Raw genomic sequence first — 18,551 nt, 5'->3', positions numbered from 1 at the left:
GATGAAATCTGACCGAATATTCAGTTGATAAGCGAAGAAGGTAACTTACTTGTGTTGCAGACGAGTAGGGATATCCGAATTGTGGATATGACATTGTGGAGAGGTCCCAATATGCGGAGATAAAGCGAGCCTTCAGGTCTCCTCGCTATAGTAACGTAGCCTTGCACTGTTTCAATGTACCAATTGATTGGTAAGCACAGGCAGTAGGGCTGGAGGCTTATAGGGCGAGCCACACTACCATGTTTAATTTGTTAAAATGCCCCCAAAAACGACTCTCCAAAATGCGCCCTCTCTTTTCCCCTGGTCTTTTTAACTCTTCTAATGTGCAAATGAATTAAGACAGTGAAATATATTTGTCCAGATTGATGACTTTGATGTCAGAAATACATATTTTGCTTTATATAAAAAAAAGAAAGTATTCTAAAACACGTCCGCCCAGATGCAGGTTGTTTTAAACACCAGTGCCTCTGACGTCAGAAGAAGCCACTCAGTCTAGACTGAAACTTCAACGCGCATTTCTGGTGAGAAACATCGAACCAGTAATAGGGAGCGGGACAAAGACTTGGTGACATTTAACCGGATTGAAATTCAATCAATCAATGAACCCATGATTTTAAATATACCATTTCTTATCTCGATGTATATCTAATAGGTGCAATTAAACATGTGAACCAGGAGGAACATGTCTGATTGTAATTATAATTAATCCCGTTAGTAATTATATAGCCCATTAATAAACATATACATATGGAGACTATTTCAATGTGGATAGTTCACCAAACAAACACGGGAGATTTGTAGTATTTTAACATCTTTGCCAATAATACAAATAAATCTAGTGAACTTTAACGTGTTATTTGATCTCATCATGGCCCCATCTTCACTTGGTTCCCTTGAGATTTGGTCATTATTTGGATGACACCAATTAACATTGATTACGATAAATACCACTGCAATTACGTTCAACTTCATCTTCATAAAACGTTCAAATGTACGTTCAATCTCTGAAGAAGAAGAAAAATGGTATCACACTTCCACAATTTCCCTCTCGTGTTATTCTCCTCTTGGCAAAATGACAGAGTCGGAGTTTGCTCTCCGTTAATTTCCCAGCCTAAAGCTCGAAGTCGTTTCTCCAATAACTTTAATGTGTGGAGTGTCAGCGGGCTGGGTGTGTGATGTGGGTCTGGTTCTACTTTAAGGCCGGGCTGGGTCTGCTCTGGGGCCGGGCTGGGTCTGCTCTGGGGCCGGGTTGGGTCTGGGTCTCAGCTGGGTGGGGCAGCGGACAGAGACGGGTTCCATGGTGTGCTGACTTGCTTAGAGAAGCCTGGGTTCAGACATGTGAATAGCCCGCGGGGTCACACTCAAATTAATGATGATGTTCTCCTCTGTTCCCAGCTGGAACGCCAAGCCCTGGGTGACAGCTCGAGAAGGGTGATGGATGGCTACCTCGAGACCCGCCAACACAATATCATAGGCTACCCACAGCATAATTACCGCGCATCTACAGATGAAAGAACCTGTGCTCAAATTAAGTTAAGACTGTATGAGGCAAGTTTCTTGTAGAGTTTATAAACAGAGCGTTCTGTCGATCAATTGAATTAGTGTGACACCTCCTCAGACCAAAACAGTCACATTTAACATTTACCGGGAACATGAGCGTCAGGTCAGAGGACGACACCGACCTGACAGGACTTTTCATTTGCATTAAACTGTAAATGACACCAGAAGCCACACTTAATTATTCAAACTTAATTATTCAAACATAATTATTCAAACATAATTATTCAAACTTTTTTGGCGGCGTTTAATAAAAAAACAAAGTCATTGTTCAAATTCATTACAAAATACATTTGAATCTCAACGAAATCAACTGGATAAAACAAGCCAAGACTAAATACATATTAAACAAAATATTGGGCTTTAGGTCATTTTGGGGCAAATTTTACATCACTTGGTTTTGACGACATGTTTCCGTTGATTTGAGAAACTGGAGGTTTTTGGACACACACACACACACACACACACACACACACACACACACACACACACACACACACACACACACACACCTGGGGGTTCTTTCAAATTAATCTACCTTTGCCCTCATTGATATTTTAGTTTTCCAATTTTTTATTACGAATAATGACATCTAAAACTAACCTCGTTTTTGTGATTTCATAACCCATACTGTTTGCTTGGATATTATAGTAAAATCTATTTAACCACATTAGATCATCTAAAACCTGGGCTTTGCTGTACTCATGTGTTCCACAATGGAAAAGACAGGGACGTTTTGATGGACGTGTGCAGTAAACTGTATTGTCCAGGCGGCCTCTCCGTATCCATTTTCATTATCCTGCTTGTGTTATCACGTCCCTATGAAATATTTAGATGACCCAGTATATCCTTTTAGACCGGAATGAAGGCTGCTCAGAGGTTCATTCTGGTTTAGCGTTTAAAAAAGACAGCGCTCTTCTGTGACAGACGGCGTCCATTTAATGTAGAGCGGTATATGATTGTTATGAAGTGTACTTTAATGTACAACAATATGGTAACAGGCCTATTGGATGTACTGTATGTGAGGTTGGTTGGCAGTAGTTCATTGGAGTTTAAATGTAAATGATAATAGATCATTATCTATCAGTCTTATCATAAAGTGAATAATGGCTTTAATCTTACTATATAAATGAAGACAGATAAACGTATCTTATTTCGACAGCATCCATCACTCAGGACTCGCATTAATCACCTGAACTGCCTTCTCTGGAATTAATGGATTAGCGTTTATACAGTTTGTCATATCTGTTTTACTCTTAAATAAAACAATGCATATAAATAACATGTCATAATATTTATCTGCAAATTTGCGATGTTTCTGAGGGGGGAAAAACGTTTATTTTTTGTCAACTTGGACTCAATGCTCTTATAAATGTATGCATTTGAGTGGATAGGTCTGTATATCCCGAGAGAGTGGACCTATCGTTGCGCTACTGTAATAATTGTTGAGTCTTGTTAAATGCATCGTTAACTTGAGTTTCCAGTTTCTATAACATTCAATTCATAAACCTGTCACTTGATAATTTCTCTGGTTGATTAATGACGCAGCCAGAACACTGGGAGAGCAGCGCAGTACAGGAGAACCTCGCTTCAACACCACTTCCCACTAGTGAGACTGACTGTCAAACAATTTACAAAATGTTAATGTCGCCATGAAAGTCTCTGTATCATGGAATTATTATACATATTGGAGAAAAAAAAAAAGATACCAAGATGCTCCTTTTATGAGGATAGATTGCAATTTACAGTAACATTCGTATATTCTTCGGACCAATAAAGGTTAAACATTTAATTGGATCTCAATATGTCAATTAATCCAGGCAGGCCACCGGTGGTACAAGTCAGTATTCGTTAGCCATCCATGTTCTGAAGACGGGAGATGACGTGGAAAACCGGTAACTTGGGGCAACAGTTAGTGCTATTAGTCTTAAAACTGGTTTGTGGAGGCAGTGGCGGATGTGTGTGAGCATCTGGTTCTAGCTGAAGGTTGCGTGTTCGAATCCAGCGATACAACGTTATTTTTTATATTTTAGTTTTAAGCCTCAAACCTGAACCCTTACTTTAACCATTGAGTTAATGCCTAACCTAAAGAATTCGGAGTTAATGCCCAACCTTAAGAATTCGGAGATAATGCCCAACCTTAAGAATTCGGAGTTATTGCCCAACCTAAAGAATTCGGAGTTATTGCCCAACCTAAAGAATTCGGAGTTAATGCCCAACCTTAAGAATTCGGAGTTATTGCCCAACCTTAAGAATTCGGAGTTATTGCCCAACCTAAAGAATTCGGAGTTAATGCCCAACCTAAAGAATTCGGAGTTAATGCCTAACCTAAAGAATTCGGAGTTAATGCCCAACCTAAAGAATTCGGAGTTATTGCCCAACCTAAAGAATTCGGAGTTAATGCCTAACCTAAAGAATTCGGAGTTAATGCCTAACCTAAAGAATTCGGAGTTAATGCCCAACCTAAAGAATTCGGAGTTAATGCCCAACCTAAAGAATTCGGAGTTAATGCCCAACCTAAAGAATTCGGAGTTAATGCCCAACCTAAAGAATTCGGAGTTAATGCCCAACCTAAAGAATTCGGAGTTAATGCCCAACCTAAAGAATTCGGAGTTAATGCCCAACCTAAAGAATTCGGAGTTAATGCCCAACCTAAAGAATTCGGAGTTAATGCCCAACCTAAAGAATTCGGAGTTAATGCCCAACCTAAAGAATTCGGAGTTAATGCCCAACCGAAATAATTCGGAGTTAATGCCCAACCTAAAGAATTTGGAGTTAATGCCCAACCTAAAGAATTCGGAGTTAATGCCCAACCTAAAGAATTCGGAGTTAATGCCCAACCTAAAGAATTCGGAGTTAATGCCCAACCTAAAGAATTCGGAGTTAATGCCCAACCTAAAGAATTCGGAGTTAATGCCCAACCTAAAGAATTCGGAGTTAATGCCCAACCTAAAGAATTCGGAGTTGTGCCTAACCGTATCATTGGAATGACACAGAAAAGAAACCAAACACTTCGACATTTGATGTTTGGAACAACTTCGACATTTTATTAACATCTAATTCTGATGTGAGACTGAGAGCTTGTTGAATTAATCATACATTGTAATGCAATAAATGTATGCAACACTTAATTATAAAGTCTTTCACTTGTATTAGTCTTGTAGATGCATACACGTTTGAATAAGGGTCTGTTATGACTACGCTTTGGTGTAGAAACAACTCTATGACTCAGTCTGAAATGAATAAGATATTTTGTGTCTAATTTCACAGCAGTCCTCTTGAGTTTGTAGCTGAGCTGCCTGGGCCTTACTGAAGTAGCTAGAGGTGTTGAGGGACATCACACATTCATTAAATCAGTTTCAGTGGCTTCAGACCTAACCCTAATGTAAAGCTAAATGACTATTCTGAGACCTAACCCTAATGTAAAGCTAAATGACTTCTGAGACCTAACCCTAATGTAAAGCTAAATGACTTCTGAGACCTAACCCTAATGTAAAGCTAAATGACTATTCTGAGACCTAACCCTAATGTAAAGCTAAATGACTTCTGAGACCTAACCCTAATGTAAAGCTAAATGACTTCTGAGACCTAACCCTAATGTAAAGCTAAATGACTATTCTGAGATCTAACCCTAATGTATAGCTAAATGACTTCTGAGACCTAACCCTAATGTAAAGCTAAATGACTTCTGAGACCTAACCCTAATGTAAAGCTAAATGACTATTCTGAGACCTAACCCTAATGTAAAGCTAAATGACTATTCTGAGACCTAACCCTAATGTAAAGCTAAATGACTATTCTGAGACCTAACCCTAATGTAAAGCTAAATGACTATCCTGAGATCTAACCCTAATGTAAAGCTAAATGACTATTCTGAGATCTAACCCTAATGTAAAGCTAAATGACTATTCTGAGATCTAACCCTAATGTAAAGCTAAATGACTATTCTGAGACCTAACCCTAATGTAAAGCTAAATGACTATCCTGAGATCTAACCCTAATGTAAAGCTAAATGACTATTCTGAGACCTAACCCTAATGTAAAGCTAAATGACTATTCTGAGACCTAACCCTAATGTAAAGCTAAATGACTATCCTGAGACCTAACCCTAATGTAAAGCTAAATGACTATTCTGAGACCTAACCCTAATGTAAAGCTAAATGACTATTCTGAGACCTAACCCTAATGTAAAGCTAAATGACTATTCTGAGACCTAACCCTAATGTAAAGCTAAATGACTATTCTGAGACCTAACCCTAATGTAAAGCTAAATGACTTCTGAGATCTAACCCTAATGTAAAGCTAAATGACTTCTGAGACCTAACCCTAATGTAAAGCTAAATGACTATTCTGAGGCCTAACCCTAATGTAAAGCTAAATGACTATCCTGAGATCTAACCCTAATGTAAAGCTAAATGACTATTCTGAGACCTAACCCTAATGTAAAGCTAAATGACTATTCTGAGACCTAACCCTAATGTAAAGCTAAATGACTATCCTGAGATCTAACCCTAATGTATAGCTAAATGACTATTCTGAGACCTAACCCTAATGTAAAGCTAAATGACTATCCTGAGATCTAACCCTAATGTAAAGCTAAATGACTATTCTGAGACCTAACCCTAATGTAAAGCTAAATGACTATTCTGAGACCTAACCCTAATGTAAAGCTAAATAACTTCTGAGGCCTAACCCTAATGTAAAGCTAAATGACTATCCTGAGATCTAACCCTAATGTAAAGCTAAATGACTATTCTGAGATCTAACCCTAATGTAAAGCTAAATGACTATTCTGAGACCTAACCCTAATGTAAAGCTAAATGACTATCCTGAGATCTAACCCTAATGTAAAGCTAAATGACTATTCTGAGACTTAACCCTAATGTAAAGCTAAATGACTATCCTGAGATCTAACCCTAATGTATAGCTAAATGACTATTCTGAGACCTAACCCTAATGTAAAGCTAAATGACTATCCTGAGATCTAACCCTAATGTAAAGCTAAATGACTATTCTGAGACCTAACCCTAATGTAAAGCTAAATGACTATTCTGAGACCTAACCCTAATGTAAAGCTAAATAACTTCTGAGGCCTAACCCTAATGTAAAGCTAAATGACTTCTGAGATCTAACCCTAATGTAAAGCTAAATGACTTCTGAGACCTAACCCTAATGTAAAGCTAAATGACTTCTGAGACCTAACCCTAATGTAAAGCTAAATGACTATTCTGAGACCTAACCCTAATGTAAAGCTAAATTACTTCTGAGATCTAACCCTAATGTAAAGCTAAATGACTATTCTGAGACCTAACCCTAATGTATAGCTAAATGACTATTCTGAGGCCTAACCCTAATGTAAAGCTAAATGACTATTCTGAGATCTAACCCTAATGTAAAGCTAAATGACTATTCTGAGGCCTAACCCTAATGTAAAGCTAAATGACTATTCTGAGACCTAACCCTAATGTAAAGCTAAATAACTATCCTGAGACCTAACCCTAATGTAAAGCTAAATGACTATTCTGAGACCTAACCCTAATGTAAAGCTAAATGACTATTCTGAGATCTAACCCTAATGTATAGCTAAATGACTATTCTGAGACCTAACCCTAATGTAAAGCTAAATGACTATTCTGAGACCTAACTCGAACATATGACTGTTCTATGAAGATGCAGAGCTGAGCTGAATGTTAGAGGACAGGTGCAGTGGAAGGTTTGTACTCTGACAGTGTTAGCACTAATACCCTGGAGCTGGTCCCAGGCTGGTCTATGGTAGGGCTGGTCTATGGTAGGGCTGGTCTATGGTAGGGCTGGTCTATGGTAGGGCTGGTCTATGGTAGGGCTGGTCTATGGTAGGGCTGGTCTATGGTAGGGCTGGTCTATGGTAGGGCTGGTCTATGGTAGGGCTGGTCTATGGTAGGGCTGGTCTATGGTAGGGCTGTCTCTCTGCTGTCTCAGTGCTGCCTCAGTGCTGTCTCATGGTCTCGGGTCAAACAGAACAGAACAGGCTATCCAAGGTTAGAAATTCTGCTTGTCTGGTAAAACATTAGCCTGTGTAGTCTCTATGACCAAATTAAATATTGATCTCTTTATGACCAAATGGAATATTGATGGAATATTGATCTAAACGTTACTGTTTATTTCACTGTCACAGTGCAGGTGTTTGATGCTGTTTTGATAGTGCAGTTTCTTATGGATTTCATGTAAGTACTCAATCTCTAGATACAGTATATGTATAAACAATGTGTAAATGCATCAATGAACCTTCTTCAAAAGCTACATATACCAATGAATCTTTCTCCTCTTCAAACACCCAGCAGGCATGTTGTCTGAATAGGACCCCTCAACCCCCCAGGCTGACTGGTAAACTGTCCCCAAGCCTCAGCCCCCCAGGCTGACTGGTAAACTGGCCCCAAGCCCCTCAGCCCCCCAGGCTGACTGGTAAACTTGCCCCAAGCCTCAGCCCCCCAGGCTGACTGGTAAACTGGCCCCAAGCCTCAGCCCCCCAGGCTGACTGGTAAACTGGCCCCAAGACCTCTCAGCCCTCCAGGCTGACTGGTAAACTGGCCCCAGGCCTCAGTCCCCCAGGCTGACTGGTAAACTGGCCCCAAACCTCAGCCCCCCAGGCTGACTGGTAAACTGGCCCCAAGCCTCAGTCCCCCAGGCTGACTGGTAAACTGACCCCAAGCCTCAGGCCCCCAGGCTGACTGGTAAACTGGCCCCAAGCCTCAGTCCCCCAGGCTGACTGGTAAACTGGCCCCAAGCCTCTCAGCCCTCCAGGCTGACTGGTAAACTGGCCCCAAGCCTCTCAGCCCTCCAGGCTGACTGGTAAACTGGCCCCAGGCCTCAGTCCCCCAGGCTGACTGGTAAACTGGCCCCAAACCTCAGCCCCCCAGGCTGACTGGTAAACTGGCCCCAAGCCTCAGTCCCCCAGGCTGACTGGTAAACTGACCCCAAGCCTCAGGCCCCCAGGCTGACTGGTAAACTGGCCCCAAGCCTCAGTCCCCCAGGCTGACTGGTAAACTGACCCCAAGCCTCAGTCCCCCAGGCTGACTGGTAAACTGGCCCCAAGCCTCTCAGCCCTCCAGGCTGACTGGTAAACTGACCCCAGGCCTCAGTCCCCCAGGCTGACTGGTAAACTGGCCCCAAACCTCTCAGCCCCCCAGGCTGACTGGTAAACTGGCCCCAAGCCTCAGTCCCCCAGGCTGACTGGTAAACTGGCCCCAAGCCTCTCAGCCCCCCAGGCTGACTGGTAAACTGGCCCCAAGCCTCTCAGCCCCCCAGGCTGACTGGTAAACTGACCCCAGGCCTCAGTCCCCCAGGCTGACTGGTAAACTGGCCCCAAGCCTCAGTCCCCCAGGCTGACTGGTAAACTGGCCCCAAGCCTCTCAGCCCCCCAGGCTGACTGGTAAACTGGCCCCAAGCCTCAGCCCCCCAGGCTGACTGGTAAACTGGCCCCAAGCCTCTCAGCCCCCCAGGCTGACTGGTAAACTGGCCCCAAGCCTCTCAGCCCCCCAGGCTGACTGGTAAACTGACCCCAGGCCTCAGTCCCCCAGGCTGACTGGTAAACTGGCCCCAAGCCTCAGTCCCCCAGGCTGACTGGTAAACTGGCCCCAAGCCTCTCAGCCCCCCAGGCTGACTGGTAAACTGGCCCCAAGCCTCAGCCCCCCAGGCTGACTGGTAAACTGTCCCCAAGCCTCAGCCCCCCAGGCTGACTGGTAAACTGGCCCCAAGCCTCAGGCCCCCAGGCTGACTGGTAAACTGGCCCCAAGCCTCTCAGCCCTCCAGGCTGACTGCTAAACTGGCCCCAAGCCTCTCAGCCCCCCAGGCTGACTGGTAAACTGGCCCCAAGCCTCACCCCCCCAGGCTGACTGGTAAACTGGCCCCAAGCCTCAGCCCCCCAGGCTGACTGGTAAACTGGCCCCAAGCCCCTCAGCCCCCCAGGCTAACTGGTAAACTGGCCCCAGGCCTCAGTCCCCCAGGCTGACTGGTAAACTGGCCCCAAGCCTCAGCCCCCCAGGCTGACTGGTAAACTGACCCCAAGCCTCAGGCCCCCAGGCTGACTGGTAAACTGGCCCCAAGCCTCAACCCCCAGGCTGACTGGTAAACTGGCCCCAAGCCTCAGGCCCCCAGGCTGACTGGTAAACTGGCCCCAAGCCTCAGGCCCCCAGGCTGACTGGTAAACTGACCCCAGGCCTCAGCCCCCCAGGCTGACTGGTAAACTGGCCCCAAGCCTCAGTCCCCCAGGCTGACTGGTAAACTGACCCCAAGCCTCAGGCCCCCAGGCTGACTGGTAAACTGGCCCCAAGCCTCTCAGCCCTCCAGGCTGACTGGTAAACTGGCCCCAAGCCTCAGCCCCCCAGGCTGACTGGTAAACTGGCAGGTGTTGGAAACAGCACATTCCAACTTTTCACAGTTAGCTACCAGAGGTTGGGGGGCTGAATGTATTGTAGTAAAGAAACAAACATGGATGTTTAATTAACAGCCTAATAGATCCAAGTGAATAACAGGAAACAATCAGTATATACATTCACTTATCCAGAGTGACTTACAGTTAGTGCATTCATCTTAATATAGCTAGGTGGGACAACAACTCTCAGTCATAGTAAGTGCATTTTCCATCAAAGCAAAGTGAGAGCCAGTAAGGGGAAGAAGGGGGGATTGAATTAGTGAGAGCTAGTAAGGGGAAGAGTGGGGATTGAATTAGTGAGAGATAGTAAGGAGAAGAGGGGGGATGAATTAGTGAGAGATAGTAAGGGGCAGAGGGGGATTGAATTAGTGAGAGATAGTAAGGGGAAGAGGGGGGATTGAACTAGTGAGAGATAGTAAGGGGAAAAGGGGGATTGAATTAGTGAGAGATAGTAAGGAGAAGAGGGGGATTGAATTAGTGAGAGATAGTAAGGAGAAGAGGGGGGATTAAATTAGTGAGAGATAGTAAGGGGCAGAGGGGGATTGAATTAGTGAGAGATAGTAAGGGGAAAAGGGGGGTTTGAATTAGTGAGAGATAGTAAGGAGAAGAGGGGGGATTGAATTAGTGAGAGATAGTAAGGGGCAGAGGGGGATTGAATTAGTGAGAGATAGTAAGGGGAAGAGTGGGGATTGAATTAGTGAAAGCTAGTAAGGGGAAGAGGGGGGATTAAATTAGTGAGAGATAGTAAGGGGAAGAGTGGGGATTGAATTAGTGAAAGCTAGTAAGGGGAAGAGGGGGGATTAAATTAGTGAGAGATAGTAAGGGGAAGAGGGGGTGTCTCATTGGTCTCATTCCGACGACAGCCGTTACAGAACTAACCGCCACCAAAGGACCAAGCAGCGTGGTCAGGACGAATGGACCTGAGAAGAAATCCTAGATGGGAAAGGACCCTGGAGGCAGGCCGGGGAGTATCGCCGTCCGAAGGAGATAGAAGCAGCGATAGCAGAACGGCGACGTTACGAGGAATTAGCACGGCAACAACGGAAGCCCGAGAGGCAGCAAAAAAAAAAAAAATGTGGGGTGGGTAACACACACACGGGGAGATTGGTGGAGTCAGGGTTGAGACAGGAGCCAACTCCTCGTGCTTACCGTGGGGAGCGTGTGACCAGTCAGGCACCGTGTTATGCGGTGATGCGCACCATATCTCCGGTGCGCGTTCACAGCCCGGTGCGCTCGTTGCCTGCGCCCCGCATTTGCCGGGCTAAAGTGAGCATAGAGCCAGGACGGGTTGTGCCAGCCCTACGCTCCAGACCTCCAGTGCGCCTCCACGGCCCAGTATATCCTGTGCTAGCTCCGCGCACCCGGTCTCCAGCGACGGTCCCCAGTCAGGAGCCTCTAGCGACAGTCCACAGTCCAGAGCCTCCAGCGACAGTCCACAGTCCAGAGCCTCCAGCGACGGTCTGCAGTCCAGAGCCTCCAGCGACGGTCCGCAGTCCAGAACCTCCAGCGACGGTCCCCAGTCCAGAGCCTCCAGCAACGGTCCGCAGTCCAGAGCCTCCAGCGACGGTCCGCAGTCCAGAGCCTCCAGCGACGGTCCGCAGTCAGGAGCCTCCAGCGACGGTCCCCAGTCAGGAGCCTCCAGCGACGGTCCCCAGTCAGGAGCCTCCAGCAACGGTCCGCAGTCCAGAGCCTCCAGCGACGGTCCCCAGTCCAGAGCCTCCAGCGACGGTCCGCAGTCCAGAGCCTCCAGCGACGGTCCGCAGTCCAGAGCCTCCAGCGACGGTCCCCAGTCAGGAGCCTCCAGCAACGGTCCGCAGTCCAGAGCCTCCAGCGACGGTCCGCAGTCCAGAGTCTCCAGCGACGGTCCCCAGTCCAGAGCCTCCAGCGACGGTCCGCAGTCCAGAGTCTCCAGCGACGGTCCGCAGTCCAGAGCCTCAAGCGGGGGTTCCCAGTTCGGAGCCTCCGGCGATGATCCACGGTCCGGTTCCTCCGGCGACGATCCACGGTCCTGTTACACAAAAGCGGAGAGATCAGCGGGGCGGAGCAGGGCTACGCCCCAAACCGGAGCCGCCACCAAGGGTAGATGCCCACCCGGACCCTCCCCTATAGGTTCAGGTTTGCGGCCCGGGAGTCCGCACCTTTGGGGGGGGGGGGGTACTGTCACGCCCTGACCTTAGAGAGCCGTTTTATTTCTCTATTTGGTTAGGTCAGGGTGTGATGTGGGGTGGGCATTCTATGTTGTCTATTTCTTTGTTTTTGGCCGAGTATGGTTCCTAATCAGACGCAGCTATCTATGGTTGTCTCTGATTGGGGACCATACTTAGGCAGCTATCTATCGTTGTCTCTGATTGGGAACCATACTTAGGCAGCTATCTATGGTTGTCTCTGATTGGGAACCATACTTAGGCAGCTATCTATCGTTGTCTCTGATTGGGAACCATACTTAGGCAGCTATCTATGGTTGTCTCTGATTGGGAACCATACTTAGGCAGCTATCTATGGTTGTCTCTGATTGGGAACCATACTTAGGCAGCTATCTATGGTTGTCTCTGATTGGGAACCATACTTAGGCAGCTATCTATGGTTGTCTCTGATTGGGAACCATACTTAGGCAGCTATCTATGGTTGTCTCTGATTGGGAACCATACTTAGGCAACTATCTATGGTTGTCTCTGATTGGGAACCATACTTAGGCATCTATCTATGGTTGTCTCTGATTGGGAACCATACTTAGGCATCTATCTATGGTTGTCTCTGATTGGGAACCATACTTAGGCAGCTATCTATGGTTGTCTCTGATTGGGAACCATACTTAGGCAGCTATCTATGGTTGTCTCTGATTGGGAACCATACTTAGGCAGCTGTCTATGGTTGTCTCTGATTGGGAACCATACTTAGGCAGCTATCTATGGTTGTCTCTGATTGGGAACCATACTTAGGCAGCTATCTATGGTTGTCTCTGATTGGGAACCATACTTAGGCAGCTGTCTATGGTTGTCTCTGATTGGGAACCATACTTAGGCAGCTATCTATGGTTGTCTCTGATTGGGAACCATACTTAGGCAGCTATCTATGGTTGTCTCTGATTGGGAACCATACTTAGGCAGCTATCTATGGTTGTCTCTGATTGGGAACCATACTTAGGCAGCTATCTATGGTTGTCTCTGATTGGGAACCATACTTAGGCAGCTATCTATGGTTGTCTCTGATTGGGAACCATACTTAGGCAGCTGTCTATGGTTGTCTCTGATTGGGAACCATACTTAGGCAGCTATCTATGGTTGTCTCTGATTGGGAACCATACTTAGGCAGCTATCTATGGTTGTCTCTGATTGGGAACCATACTTAGGCAGCTGTCTATGGTTGTCTCTGATTGGGAACCATACTTAGGCAGCTATCTATGGTTGTCTCTGATTGGGAACCATACTTAGGCAGCTATCTATCGTTGTCTCTGATTGGGAACCATACTTAGGCAGCTATCTATGGTTGTCTCTGATTGGGAACCATACTTAGGCAGCTATCTATGGTTGTCTCTGATTGGGAACCATACTTAGGCAGCTATCTATGGTTGTCTCTGATTGGGAACCATACTTAGGCAGCTATCTATGGTTGTCTCTGATTGGGAACCATACTTAGGCAGCTATCTATGGTTGTCTCTGATTGGGAACCATACTTAGGCAGCTATCTATGGTTGTCTCTGATTGGGAACCATACTTAGGCAGCTATCTATGGTTGTCTCTGATTGGGAACCATACTCAGGCAGCTATCTATGGTTGTCTCTGATTGGGAACCATACTTAGGCAGCTATCTATGGTTGTCTCTGATTGGGAACCATACTTAGGCAGCTATCTATGGTTGTCTCTGATTGGGAACCATACTCAGGCAGCCTTTTCCCTCCTGTGTTTTGTGTTGTTTTCTGTTTCGTATCTTACCTGACAGAACTGTGCGCTTCGTTTCATTTTTGTTTGAGTGTTTTTGGTGAAAATAAAACATCATGAACACTTTCCACGCTGCGCTTTGGTCTCATTCCGACGACGGCCGTTACAACTCGTAAAAGACCAAGTGTACTACTTGTGTGAAAAGTTTTAAACTAAATGTATTTGAGTCTTTACCAACATTTGCAACTTGATTCTGATAATTGTCTGTACAAGACAGTTCATCTTATAATAGTTGTTTGCTATGTGTTTTCCAGTTTCTTTAAATACTTTGCAAATGCAACTTATTTGTAAGTGAGAACTGAAACGGTCTATTCATTCCTTTTCCATAGACGCTCTTATCCAGAGCACCTTACAGTAGTGATTGCGTTCATTTTCATACAGGTCCCCCAACAACTAAAGTATCACATGCGCCGTGCTCGACCAACTGAGCCACATCATCACAAACCACTTGATGTCTCAATGTACTCAGTTCCTGTATTGGTCAGTGTTGTTCTTCAATGTACTCAGTTCCTGTATTGGTCAGTGTTGTTCTTCAATGTACTCAGTTCCTGTATTGGTCAGTGTTGTTCTTCAATGTACTCAGTTCCTGTATTGGTCAGTGTTGTTCTTCAATGTACTCAGTTCCTGTATTGGTCAGTGTTGTTCTTCAATGTACTCAGTTCCTGTATTGGTCAGTGTTGTTCTTCAATGTACTCAGTTCCTGTATTGGTCAGTGTTGTTCTTCAATGTACTCAGTTCCTGTATTGGTCAGTGTTGTTCTTCAATGTACTCAGTTCCTGTATTGGTCAGTGTTGTTCTTCAATGTACTCAGTTCCTGTATTGGTCAGTGTTGTTCTTCAATGTACTCAGTTCCTGTATTGGTCAGTGTTGTTCTTCAAGGTGATAGAAGTCAACAGCAGGGATCAACAACTAGATCCAGCCGCGGGCCCATTGTTTCCTGAGCGGCTGGTTGGGTGTAATGAATACTCAGGGAGGAAAAAGGTGTCGATTCACGCGCGTACGATCACGTGTCTCTCTGATATACGTGGGAATATTTGCGAACAGACTTCATAAATAAAAATCACTTGGAGCTGTTTTCCTGGTGTTTTTACAGCCTTTTATGTAAAAACAATAAAAACCTAGATGACCAGCCGATGTACAATACAGTCATTCGTTTTTTACATTAGGTGGTTTGTAAGGATGGTAAATCAATACTGCACAAAAAGTGATTGTTTTTAAGTTATTTGATCAAGAAAAAATATTTAATGAGGTTGTTTTGTGTCTTTGCCGATAACTTTGCACCTTTTGATGTAAATGTTTGACACAGGGTTTTGGTATAATGCAGAGGAGAGGTAGGGAAGCAGGGATAATGCAGAGGAGAATAGATAGGGAAGCAGGCATAATGTAGAGAAGAAGAGGTAGGGAAGCAGGCATAATGTAGAGGAGAAGGGGTAGGGAAGCAGGCATAATGTAGAGGAGAAGAGGTAGGGAAGCAGGCATAATGTAGAGAAGAAGAGGTAGGGAAGCAGGCATAATGTAGAGGAGAAGGGGTAGGGAAGCAGGCATAATGTAGAGGAGAAGAGGTAGGGAAGCAGGCATAATGTAGAGGAGAAGAGGTAGGGAAGCAGGCATAATGTATAGGAGAAGAGGTAGGGAAGCAGGCATAATGTAGAGGAGAAGAGGTAGGGAAGCAGGCATCATGTAGAGAAGAATAGGTAGGGAAGCAGGCATAATGTAGAGGAGAATAGATAGGGAAGCAGGCATAATGTAGAGAAGAAGAGGTAGGGAAGCAGGCATAATGTAGAGGAGAATAGATAGGGAAGCAGGCATAATGTAGAGAAGAAGAGGTAGGGAAGCAGGCATAATGTAGAGGAGAATAGATAGGGAAGCAGGCATAATGTAGAGGAGAATAGATAGGGAAGCAGGCATAATGTAGAGAAGAAGAGGTAGGGAAGCAGGCATAATGTAGAGGAGAATAGATAGGGAAGAAGGCATAATGTAGAGGAGAATAGATAGGGAAGCAGGCATAATGTAGAGGAGAATAGATAGGGAAGCAGGCATAATGTATCCTCTATTGACAGACTGTAAAGGGGGAGATGGCCGGTTGAAGAATTATATTCTGCTTATAGCTGCTCGAGGTACTGACTCGTTCCCTGGCTGCTTTTATGCAGAAATTACCAAAATGGAGAGCTACAAAAAGAAACTACATGTTAATAGATTAACATTTTAAATGTGTAATACTTTCAGGTCAGAATATTCAAATGCTTGGTTGTTCTCTGTCTCTGTGATTGAAGGAACTTGTGATTGGGTTTCCACATCATGCCTCCATCTCATCCTCAGGCCGAACCACTGTCATATTAACATGGCTCTGTCATTAAAGCAGACCTTCTCCTGGTTTAGCGCTAAAATAAGATGCAGAATGAGACAATAAAGTGCATTTGTGTTCAGTAGGTGCATTATGAATAAATAATTGTAAGTGCCTGGGCTACATCTTCCGGGATAATCACAAACTCACCCACTCACAGTGTATCTCCCGCATTATGGGGAGGAATATGGAATCAGGACTTTATAATGCAGCTGATGGAAGGAGAAACATGCTGTCTGTCTGCGGCTCTATTTCTAGACAAAGGAAAGAGAGAGGGAGACTTTGTGTTCAGTCAGAGAGACAGGGTTTAAAGTTGGACTGTACTGTAGGTAGGAAGGTTTTAGTTCTGTCCTGTCTTGTTTTGTCCTGTCCTGTCCCGTACTGTACTGTAGATAGGAATGATTTAGGTCTGTCCTGCCCTGTCCTGTCCTGTCCTGCCCTGTCCTGTCCTGCCCTGCCCTGTCCCGTACTGTACTGTAGATAGGAATGATTTAGGTCTGTCCTGCCCTGTCCTGTCCTGCCCTGTCCTGTCCTGCCCTGTCCTGTCCTGCCCTGTCCTGTCCTGTCCCGTACTGTACTGTAGATAGGAATGATTTAGGTCCATCCTGTCCTGTCCCGTACTGTACTGTAGATACGAATGATTTAGTTCAGTCCTGTCCTGTCCTGTCCTGCCCTGTCCTGTCCCGTACTGTAGATAGGAATGATTTAGTTCTGTCCTGTCCTGTCCTGTCCTGTCCTGTCCTGTCCTGTCCTGTCCTGTCCCGTACTGTACTGTAGATAGGAATGATTTAGTTCAGTCCTGTCTTGTGCTGTCCTGTACTGTAGATAGGAATGCTTTAGGTCCATCCTGTCTTGTCCTGTACTGTAGATAGGATTGTTTTAGGTCCATCCTGTCCTGTCCCGTACTGTACTGTAGGTAGGAATGATTTAGTTCTGTCCTGTCCTGTTTTGTCCTGTTCTGTCCTGTCCCGTACTGTACTGTAGATAGGAATGCTTTAGGTCCATCCTGTCTTGCCCTGTACTGTAGATAGGATTGTTTTAGGTCTATCCTGTCCTGTCCTGTCCTGTCCTGTCCCGTACTGTACTGTAGGTAGGAATGTTTTAGTTCTGTCCTGTCCTGTCCTGTCCTGTCCCGTACTGTACTGTAGATACGAATGTTTTAGTTCTGTCCTGTCCTGTCCTGTCCTGTCCCGTACTGTACTGTAGGTAGGAATGTTTTAGTTCTGTCCTGTCTTGTTTTGTCCTGTACTGAACTGTACTATACTGTAGATAGGAAGGTTGTAGCTCTATCCTGTCTGGTTCTGTCTTGTACTGTAGATTGGAAGGTTTGGGGCTGGGGTTTACAGGCCCTGGATGGCACCCGGCTGGTCTGTGTATGTGGCTCTACTGCATGGCTGCTCCTGGCTGGCGTTCGTTTTGATCCATGGTGGAGTTGGGTGGATGCTGAGTCTGTTTGGGTACATGCTTGGGTTCACTGGATGCTGATTGGTTAGATAGATGTCTGGGTGGATGCTGAGTCTGTTTGGGTACATGCTTGGGTTCACTGGATGCTGATTGGTTAGATAGATGTCTGGGTGGATGCTGAGTCTGTTTGGGTACATGCTTGGGTTCACTGGATGCTGATTGGTTAGATAGATGTCTGGGTGGATGCTGAGTCTGTTTGGGTACATGCTTGGGTTCACTGGATGCTGATTGGTTAGATGGATGTCTGGGTGGATGCTGATTGGTTAGATGGATGTCTGGGTGGATACTGGTTGGTTAGATGGATGTCTGGGTGGATGCTGGTTGGTTAGATGGATGTCTGGGTGGATGCTGGTTGGTTAGATGGATGTCTGGGTGGATGCTGATTGGTTAGATGGATGTCTGGGTGGATGCTGGTTGGTTAGATGGATGTCTGGGTGGATGCTGATTGGTTAGATAGATGTCTGGGTGGATGCTGATTGGTTAGATAGATGTTTGGGTGGATGCTGATTGGGCAGGTCGGTTATGGATGTTGTTCTTTGGTTGTGTGGCTGTCTGGAAGGCAACATGAACAATGTGAAGTGATACATTTCATCGACCTGTCTAGTGATGGCCCTGCTGTGGTCTGTCTAGTGATGGCCCTGCTGTGGTCTGTCTAGTGATGGCCCTGCTGTGGTCTGTCTAGTGATGGCCCTGGTGTGGTCTGTCTAGTGATGGCCCTGCTGTAGTCTGTCTAGTGATGGCCCTGCTGTGGTCTGTCTAGTGATGGCCCTGCTGTGGTCTGTCTAGTGATGGCCCTGCTGTGGTCTGTCTAGTGATGGCCCTGCTGTGGTCTGTCTAG

This window comes from Salmo salar, unplaced genomic scaffold (genome assembly GCF_905237065.1).
Source record: "Salmo salar unplaced genomic scaffold, Ssal_v3.1, whole genome shotgun sequence".
In the NCBI taxonomy this organism is placed as follows: Eukaryota; Metazoa; Chordata; class Actinopteri; order Salmoniformes; family Salmonidae; genus Salmo; species Salmo salar.
The sequence above is the reverse complement of the archived record's forward strand: the minus strand, read 5'-3'. Positions refer to the sequence as shown.